Raw genomic sequence first — 10,462 nt, 5'->3', positions numbered from 1 at the left:
GCTTTATTGACCATGCCAAAGCCTTTGACCATGTGGATCACAACAAACTGTGGAAAATTCTTAAAGACATGGGAATACCAGACCACCTTACCTGCCTCCTGAGAAATCTGTGTGCAGGTCAAGAAGCAACAATTAGAAATGGACATGGAACAACAGACTGGTTCCAAATAGGAAAAGGAGTATGTCAAGGCTGTCTATATTGTTACCCTGCTTATTTAACTTACATGCAGAGTACATCATGAGAAATGCCGGCTGGATGAAGCACAAGCTGGAATCAAGATTGCTGGGCGAAATATCAATAACCTCAGATATGCAGATGACACCACCCTTATGGCAAAAAGCGAAGAAGAACTAAAAAGCCTCTTGATGAAAGTGAAAGTGGAGAGTGAAAAAGTTGGCTTAAAGCTCAACATTCAGAAAACTAAGATCATGGCATCTAGTCCTATCACCTCATGGCAAAAGATGAGGAAACAATGGAAACAGTGAGAGACTTTATTTTGGGGTGCTCCAAAAGCACTTCAGATGGTGAATACAGCCATGAAATTAAAAGATGCTTGCTCCTTGGAAGAAAAGTTATGACCAACATAGCATATTGAAAAGCAGAGACATTACTTTGCCAACAAAGGTCTGTCTCGTCAAAGCTATGTTTTTTTCAGTAGTCGTGTATGGATGTGAGAGTTGGACTATAAAGAAAGCTGAATGCTTAAGAATTGGTGCTTTTGAACTGTGATGTTGGAGAAGACTCTTGAGAGTCCCTTGGACTGCAAGGAGATCCAACCAGTCCATCCTAAAGGACATTAGTCCTGAATATTCATTGGAAGGACTGATGCTGAAGCTCCAATACTTTGGTCACCTGATGCGAAGAGCTAACTCACTGGAAAAGACCCTGATGCTGGGAAAGATTGAAGGTGGGAGGAGAAGGGGACGACAGAGGATGAGATGGTTGGATGGCATCACCGACTCAATGGACATGAGTTTGGGTAAACTCTGGGAGTTGGTGATGGAAGCCTGATGTGCTGCAGTCCATGGGGTCACAAAGAGTTGGATCCTACTGAGTGACTGAACTGCACTGAACTTTAGCCAATGCGTGTGACGGAGCACATCCTTTGGTTGGATGCTACGTTACCTCCCATACTGGTTTTTTAAGTAGTGAAGCCAAAGTCATGCTAATAACTATATAACTGTAGAACTCCATTTATATAACATCCTAAAAGGCAAAACCATAAGAAGAGAAAATGGTTCAATAGTTGCCAGAAACTCAGGGTAGAGGGAGGACGTGATTGCCCGTGTGCACTACGGAACTTTTGGGAAGTGGTGGACACAGTCTTTATCTTGCTTAAGGTGATGTTGCACAACTATGTCCATTTATCAAAATTCACCTGTTATGCACTTAAAAAGGGCAACTCTTATTGTATGTATATTTCAATAAACCTTATTTAAAATGCATTAAAAAAAATCACGTCAGGGAATTTTGTTAAACGTGGTGGATTGAATCGATGTGTATCATTGCTCCTTCCTGAAATCCTGTGGAGATGACTGCAGATGAGAGATGGAAACTTTTGGGGGAGCCTGAAAGTGGATGGGCAACTGGTAACTGACTTCACAGGAAAGAGGGGAGTTAATATCGATAGTCAGCAGATAGGATGCCAAGGTAAAGCAGAAGAATATTCTCACTAGAACCCAAGAGAGCGGAAGAGCACTAACTGGTAGGTTCTGAAGGGCAGGGTGGATATGAAGCGGGGTGGATATGAATATGACTGGCTTAAAATTAGGCCTCCAGATCCATTCAATCACCCTGTGTATTCAGAGCTCCCCTCCCCCAACACAGCAGGTAATAGGAGGCTTATCCTCCTGAGTACCTGATCCGCAGAGACTCTGAACTTGGAATCATCAAGATAGCTGAGGAGAAGAGTAAGGAAAGGGGTAAAACAAAGAGTTAACCCAAAGTCTCTGTATCAAATAGTAGCACACTCAACCCCACGTTCCTCCACCACCCACCTTCCTGGATCCGGTCCCAGACGCCAGCACCCAGGTCTATATCCACACCAGACAGGAGATACTTCCAGGTATTTCCTGTCTGGACCAACACACTTGAGATAAAATACATAGGAATACTGACAGATTCACATTTGTCTAAGAAATGGATAGGAATGAACTAGAGTAAAGCCCACTAGTCAGCAAGTCACATCCACCCAGTACTTTTATACCTTATTCTAATTATTACATGGGGTTGCAAAGAGTCAGACATGACTGAAGCGACTTAGCATGCATGCATGGACACTGTTACAATCAACAGCCAAGAACAAACAAAATGTGGAAATCTCTCACCTGAAAGAAAAAAGACCAAAATATTTAAACTAGAAAGATAGAATAAAAAGAAGCAATTTAAAAAGATCAAAAAAGCAGAGCAAAATTTCCAAGGAATAAAAGAAGACCCTTAAATATCCTTGCCTGGAAAATCCCACGGACAGAGGAGCCTGGCGGGCTCAGTAAACGGGGTCACAAAGAGTTGGACACGACTTAGTGACTAAAATACCACCACCAAAATATCGTTAGAGAACTAAAAGAAGATATCCACTTAAAAGGAGAAACTATTATTAAAATTATAATTCATTTTTATGTTAAAAATCACAGGGACTTCCCTGGTGGTCCAGTGGCTAAGACTCCACGCCCCCAATGCAGGGGGCCTGGGTTCCATCCCTGATTGAGGAACTAGAGTGTTTTGGTCCAATAACCAAATAGCAAGTGTTAGAGAAGGTAAAACGAGAAAAATTAAAAGAGGAAAGTGTGAGGAAAAGAATAAAAGGATACTACCCAGGACCGAAGTAGATGGGTTTCTAGACTAAAAATGTCCATGAAAAAGTTTCATCAGCCATTTCTCATCATAAAACTTCAGACATTTACAGATAGAGAGGATCCTTAAAAAGCTTGCAAAGAGGAAAAAGGAAAAACAGTTCTTGGCATGGAATGGGGCTTTTCCACAGCAAAATTTCTAGCAATGCTAGAAAGCAAAGGAGACATTTCTTCAAAATTCAGAGGGAAAACAATCTTAAAATTAGAATTCAGTAGTCAGCCAAGCTATTAGCCAACCATATTTTCAAATATTTGAGGACTTAACATTTTTCTTTATCTCTCAAGCACTGTTTATCAGGCAGCTCCTGTGTTTGTCCAGCAGCAAAACAAGAGAATAAACCAAGAAAAAAAGATGACAAAGAATTGAAGTAACAAAAGATGCAGTGTGGGAAGAAGTGAACTAGATTGTCAGCTATGCACGGGGCATGGCACAGTCTTTCCAGAAGAGAACAGCAGAGGGTCCCAGGAGGAAAAGCTCCAGGAGAAAATGGCATCAACAGGATTCTCGATGTGTTTGAGCGTGTAGAGAATAAGATTTAGGAATTTTATCAAGCAAATCTATAGAAAAAGAGTCAAATTTGTCTTTACCAGAGACAGGGGGTTGGGGGGGAGAGGGAGAACTGAAAGAAGACACCCACAAGGTACAAACTCCCAGTTTTAAGATAAATATTCTAGGGATGTAACATGCGTGTGTACTCGGTCACCTCAGTCGTGTCTGTCTCTTCATGACCCCGTGGACTGTAGCCCACCAGGCTCCTCTGTCCATGGGATTCTCCAGGCAAGAATACTGGAGCGGGTTGCCATTGCCTTCTCTAGGGAATATTCCCGAACCAGGGTGCAACCCAGGTCTCTCATGTCTCCTACATTGGCAGGTGGGTTCTTTATCACTAACATCACCAATGAACACATCTGTAAATTTTACATGAAAGTTGTTAATAGAGTAAATCTTAAGAGTTCTCATCACAAGGAAAAAACTTTTTCCATTTCTTTAATTTTGCATCCATATGAGATGGAAGATCTTCACTAAACATTGTAAGAAACATTTCATGAAGTACGTAAGTCAACTCATTATGCAGTACACTTTCAACTTACACAGTGTCGTATGTCAATTATACCTTAATTAAACTAGAAGAAAAAAGATTTAGTAAGTTTTTGCAAATCTGGTCGAGTTGATAAGAACCTATGAGAATCTGGGGTCTTGTTTTTCTTTACTGAACTTTCTATATTCTTATCACTACTCATTATGTCCTGGAGAAACCAGTAAGTCCATTACAAGGAGTTGTGGTTCAGTAATGAACAACAATTGCACAGTTAAAATGATGTAAGAAAAAAATATTGATTCAACAAAAAAGTTTTGATCGGCCTATGTAGGAAAGATAGATATATGTCAAGAGCAGTGAAGATTCCAAGGGCAGTGGGAAATGAGAGTACTTTGTTTCCTCCTTCCATAATAAAAATTCAAGTTTTGACTTTTGGTTTGGATGTAGACAGCTGAAAGACACCAATGTATCAACCTGACAATGAAACAAGTTGGATAAGCTACAAAATAATAGTTTCATTAAACACATGGAGCTGAAAACACAAGGAAACCAGAAGGAACAAAAACCCAGAAGAAAATAAAAAGCTCTTTGCAGGAGTGAGGAGATTTATGCCTGTTTTCATTCCTGAAAGAGCATCAGAAGATGTAACCCACCAGAAACAGGAGGAGGAAATTAATAGTTGGGTGGGCTGCCATAATAGATTGGAATTGGAAAGATTCTGGTTGAAGACAAGACAGGAGTGCAGAAAGAAATTGCCTGTGAGGCATGCAAGTCTTCCCCCAAAGGTAAGGCAGCAGCTGCTGAAGGCTGGGGATGGGGAATAAGACACATTTAAAATATACTCACAAAGGCTAAAGGTAAAGATACCATGCTAACTAACTAGCTGGAGTGGTTATACCAATATCACGTAAAGTAGGCTCAGCGCAAAGAATTACCACCCAGGGATAAAGATGTATATTTTATAACGATTAAGGGATGAATTCATCAAGAAGGCACAGCATTCCTAAATGTTTATGTGCGTAATAACAGAGCTTTAGTACACCTGAAGCAAAAACGGATACACCTGTAACAAGAAAGAGGCGAACCCAGAATCACAGAGATTTCAACACTCATCTCTCAAAAAGTGAAAGATCAAGTGCTCTGAAAATCAGTAAGGACTGAGAAAACATGAACAATAATGACCACCTTGAGGTAATTGCCACTTACAAAAACACTCCATCCAGTAGTAAAATACACGTTATCTTCAAATACACATGGCACACTTACCAAGACCATATTTAGGTCCATGAAACAAATTTAAGTAAACGTAAAAGATTCAAGTCTTCAGTATGTTCTCTAACCACAACGGAATTAACTTAGAAATCAGTAATTAAAAATGCCTGGAAAAAACATGATTATTTGAAAATAAACGAACATACTTCTAAATAACCTGTGGGTCAAAGACAGGATTAAAAAGAAAATTAGAAAGGGTTTTGTAATATAATAGAAACACAATATAATAAAAATTGGTGGGATGCACCTAAAACAATGCTTAAAAGAAAATTTATAGCTTTTGATGCTTATATTAGAAAAATGTAAACAGTGTTCTGACCTCCCGCCATAAGAAACGAGAAAAAGAAGAACCAATAAGGAGGAGAAATAATAAGCAGAAAGCAATGAAATAGCAAATAGACAATAGAGAAAAATCAGCAAAGTAGTGAATTTTTTTTTAAAGAATATAATCAATTAATAAGCTCTTAGCTAGACTAATCAAGAAAAAGAGAAAGAAAACAAAGTAACCAGTATCAGGAATGAAAAAGAAGAATTACTACAGCTTCTGCAGATATTTAATGAGTAATAAGCAGGTATGTGGAATAATTTTATATCAATAATTTTAATAATTAGATGAAAATTAAAAATTTCTTGAAAACCACATCTTATGAAAAGAGACACTAGAAGAAATAAAAACTATAGACAATCCTATAACTATTAAAGAAATTTGGTTTATAATAAAATACCTCCTTCCTGAAAACCTCTGGACTCAAACTGAAATCTCTCAAGCATTTTAAAAAGAACTAGTAGGAATCTTACCCAAAATCTTTCAGAAATAAAAAAGATAGGGATATTCCCTAATATACTTTATGAGGCCACCATAATCCTAATACCAAAACCCAGTATCACATGTAAAGAAAACTAAAAACTGATATTGTGTGAACAAAGACACAGAAATTCTTTCCAAAGAATTAACAATTCAAATCCAAAATATTTAAAAAGAAACATGCATCATGGCCCAATGGTTACTTAAGAATTTTTAAATTAATCATTGTAATTCACGTATCAGCAGACAATATAGAAATCATGATATTTTTAAGAGATGCAGAAAAAAAATTGATGAAATTCAACACCCATTGATGATCAAAATAAGCGAACAAACACAACTCAGCAAACAGAGAATAGAGGCAAACTTCCTCAACTTAACAAAGGGAATCTATTACCACAAAAGTCTACAAGTAACATGATACTTCAAAATGAAAAAAATGAATCTACTTTTACCCCTAAGATCAAGAACAAGGCAAAATTCCTTAATTGTCATACAGGAAGTCCTAACCAGTGAAATAAGCCAGGAATAAAAGATAAAAGGTGCAAAAACTATAAAGAAAGAAGTAAATCTGTCTTTATTTTTAATTCAATTAAATACTTCCTAAAAATGAAAAAAAATAGACACTGTAAGTATATGACTGAAAAATACAGATGTAAATTCAAAAAAATTAAGACATTAAATTATGTGGGAGTGGAGAGCATTGGGGTAATGTAGTGCTTTTTAGCTTTGTGGTGCTTTTTGAGTTTTTAAAAACTCTATTTTACTTTCATTAAAAACAAAATTAAATTAAAAAGAAAAAGAAAAAAAGGCCTCAGCAGGCATTAAGAACATTTATTCAACTACAACCACTTCTTCAAAGACAATTTCTCTATTTAATAAGGTCTTTTTCCTTGACTGTAAATTAAAGTGTTGACTGAGTTTTGCCCTCTTTGGCAACAAAGCTTGTGAAATCCAGAAGTACTTAAAAATGCAAGCACATTTTCATGTATTAATAGACTGCAATCAAAGCTTGGAATAAAATAAAAATGTAAATTTCAGGCATAATTAATGAGCTTTAAAATTGCTTTTCTCGTGGAAAGAATTAATAGTTTTTGGCTGTTAGCCCCAAGGGCAAGCATCTATGCTAACATAAATGGGTCTGTAGACATATGAATGTATATTTTCATGGCTATTTGCATTAATATCTATAAATGTGTATACATTTATGTCCATCAACTAGTCAGCAAAAAGATAATTTTATGATACTTCATTACAATTTGTTTTAAGAATATATTCTAACCAGAAAAATTCTACATTAGTTTTACACTTATGCTACTAACCTCCACTTTTAGTATCAGCAGTCTATTTTTAACTCACTTTTAATGGGTAGAGACTGTTCAAGCAACTTTCTGAGTCCAGACATTCAGTTCACTCAATCTCAGGCCAAAGGCAAAATCTAGGAAAGGGAAGAAATAACACATTTTCAATGGGGGACAGAATACTTCTTGGGTCTGCTTCCTCAGTCCCTCTGACTTGCCCTGCTGCCTATATTATGAATAAATGAATTGCTTCATTCTGTGGACATAGCCCATGGTCTCTATTTTTCTTTGTATATATGTATCTTGAAAAGTTTCTCCCAAATGAACTTATAATTAACATTTTACACAAGATGTCAAGAGATGGCAGTTACTCAATAACTACCAAAATTTCAAGAGTTGCAAGAAACAGAATTATCCCTCCAGGGAAATGCATGTAAAGTATTTCCATTTCCATGGACTGCCTTTCAAGAGGAAAGGGCAGAAAATGCAATAAAGCAGAGCAGACATACTTTGGAAAGCCAACAGCCTCTGCACAGTGTTGACTGGTGCCAACTGTGAAAGAGGAGTATAACTCACATACATGAAACACATCAGGTAAATAACTATACCAGCCAGCTGATCTGTGCCTATCAGATTCAAAGTGGCCACAGGTGCCTTTAGGTAGGTTATATCCTCATGAACTTGTCTTGATTCCTTTCCGTAGACTCAAAGAATAGCTGGTTTGTTTGTACCCTTTGGGGAATCACTTTTTCTTTGCCCTCCATCCTGGCCCAAACAGCCTCTTCATCTTACTTTTTCACTGGAAGACATTTATCTTTAAGTAATGTCTCCAGGGACTTCTGTTTCTGGGGAAATGGAGTAGACACATGTTTCCCTACTCCTCTCACTGTGAACAGCTATCAGCCTTGGACAGTGTACATGAAACAAACGTAAGAAGACTTGGAAAGCTGGAGAGCAGAAAGCAGATCAACTAGGGACCTTGTGACCCAAGGAACAATAAGATGATGAGTTCTCTGAGTTTTTTCATTTATTTGCTTGCTTCACAGCCCAAAGTCAGAGCTAAAACAGCCAGCAACTCAGAATCACCCACAAGGGTAGATTAGAAAGTCCCCAATAAAAACGAAATGGCAACCCACTCCAGTATTCTTGCCTGGGGAATTCCATGGACAGAGGAGCCTGGGGTTCAGGGGGTCGCAAAGAGTTGGACATGACTAAGCGACTAAAACACACCCAGAATCACCCACAAAGGTAGATTAAAAAGCCCCCAACAAAAGTCTGCTTTCTCTAGCCGAAAGATCAGGGAAGGGGCAGCACTGCATGATAGAAAACTCTTAGACAATAACCAAGCCACTCTAGCCAAACACCTCCAAAAGAACTGTGGTCTCACCAACATCTGTGCCAGCAATGGCCAAGGGGGGAGCCTAAACTTCCACCCAGGCAGGGGGGTGATGAGGCATCCCAAAGCCACAGCAGATGATGTTAGAGAAGACCAAGGAGGGGGTTGGGACTTTCATCTCTGCCAGACAGCAGCACTCCCCCTTCCCCAGAAGTATCAAGAGAGACTATGTGGGGAGCCCGGACTCTCAGCTTCTCCTGGCAATAATGAAAGATCCCTCCTTCTGTTTGCTGGAGTGACATCAAAAGAGGCCTATGGAGGGTCAGAACTTTCACTATCACCAAAGAGTAAAGAGGCTGTTTCCCTCTAGTGGGACCGATAGAGGTTACATGGGAGGCGATAAGTCATTCCTACTCCTACCAACTAGAGGGGTATTGGCAGATGCTTAGTGGCTAAGTCAGAATTCCCAACTCTCCCCAGCAGAGGAGCCCTCCCTCATGGGTGTCAATGGAAAGCCAGTGGGGAACCTAGACCTGCACCTCAACCTGGCAGAAATGAGGCAGCCTCCCTTGCTTCCTTTCCTGAGCAGAGTCACAGACACAGTGAAACAGATTGAAATAAGATGCAGAAATGTCAAAAACATCTAGTTTTCAAAAGAAAATCATTCATCACACGAAGAAATAGAAAAGGTTTCAAACTGAGCGAAAAAAGGCAATGAATAATTGTCAACACCAAGATGACAAAAGTGTTAGAATTATTTGATAAATAATCTTTACTGATAAAGATTTTAAAGCAGCTATCATAAAAATGCCTCCAATGAGCAATTATGAATACACCCGGGACCGATGCAAATGTAGAATGTTTCAATGAAGAAACAAAAGCATTCAGCAAAGAGACAGAAAACATGACGAAGAACTAATTGGAAATTTTAGAACTGAAAAAGGCAATAACTATAAGTTTAAAATGCTACAGGTGGGTTCAAGAGCAGAATGGAGAACAGGGAGGAAAGAATCCATGAATTTAAAGATAGAACAAGAGATGTTTCTCAATCTGAACAACAGAGAGAAAATGGACTGGAAAAACAGATAAACAGAGCTTCAGGAATCTGTGGGTCTATAACAGAAGATGTACCATTTGTTTCATCAGATTCCTGGAAGAAGAGAAAGAGGGCAGGGCTGAAAAAGCACTTAAAGGGTAACTCCTCAAAGCTGCCAAAATTTGGCAAAAAAAAATAATAACCTACAGATTCAATAAGCTGAACAAATCCCAAACAGGATAAACCTGAAGAAATCCATTCTAAGACACATCACAGTCAAATTCATGAAAACTAAAAACAAAGAAAATATCTTGAGATCAGTGACAGAGAAACAACATCTTATCTATGTAGAGAAAACACTTCGAAAGTGGGTTTCTCAACAGAAGCCATGGAGTCCGGAAGGAAAGAATGAAGATAAAGAACTGTCAACCTGGCATCTCACTTAGGAGACAGGTGATGCTACGGGTCGAACTGGGTCCCTTTAAAAAAGGTTTGTTGGAGTCCGAATCCTCAGTCCCTCAGAATGGGGCCTTATTTGGAGATGGGTCTTTACAGAGGTAACTGAGTTAAAGTGAGGTCATTACAGTGGGCCCTAATCCAATATGACTAGCGTCTTTATAAAGGGGGAAACTCGGTCAAAGAGGTAGACACACAGAAAGGAAAGATGATGTGACCACAGGGAGAAGACAGCCGTCTGCAAGCCAAGGAGAGAGGCCTGGAACAGAGCCTCCCTCACAGCCCTCAGAAGAGAACAATTCTAATACCTAAACTAATATCTTTTGTTTCTATTTGGTTATCTATTTAATTTTTTTTTTAAAT

This window comes from Bison bison, unplaced genomic scaffold (assembly GCF_000754665.1).
Source record: "Bison bison bison isolate TAMUID 2011002044 unplaced genomic scaffold, Bison_UMD1.0 scf7180017864105, whole genome shotgun sequence".
Lineage (NCBI taxonomy): Eukaryota > Metazoa > Chordata > Mammalia > Artiodactyla > Bovidae > Bison > Bison bison.
The sequence above is the reverse complement of the archived record's forward strand: the minus strand, read 5'-3'. Positions refer to the sequence as shown.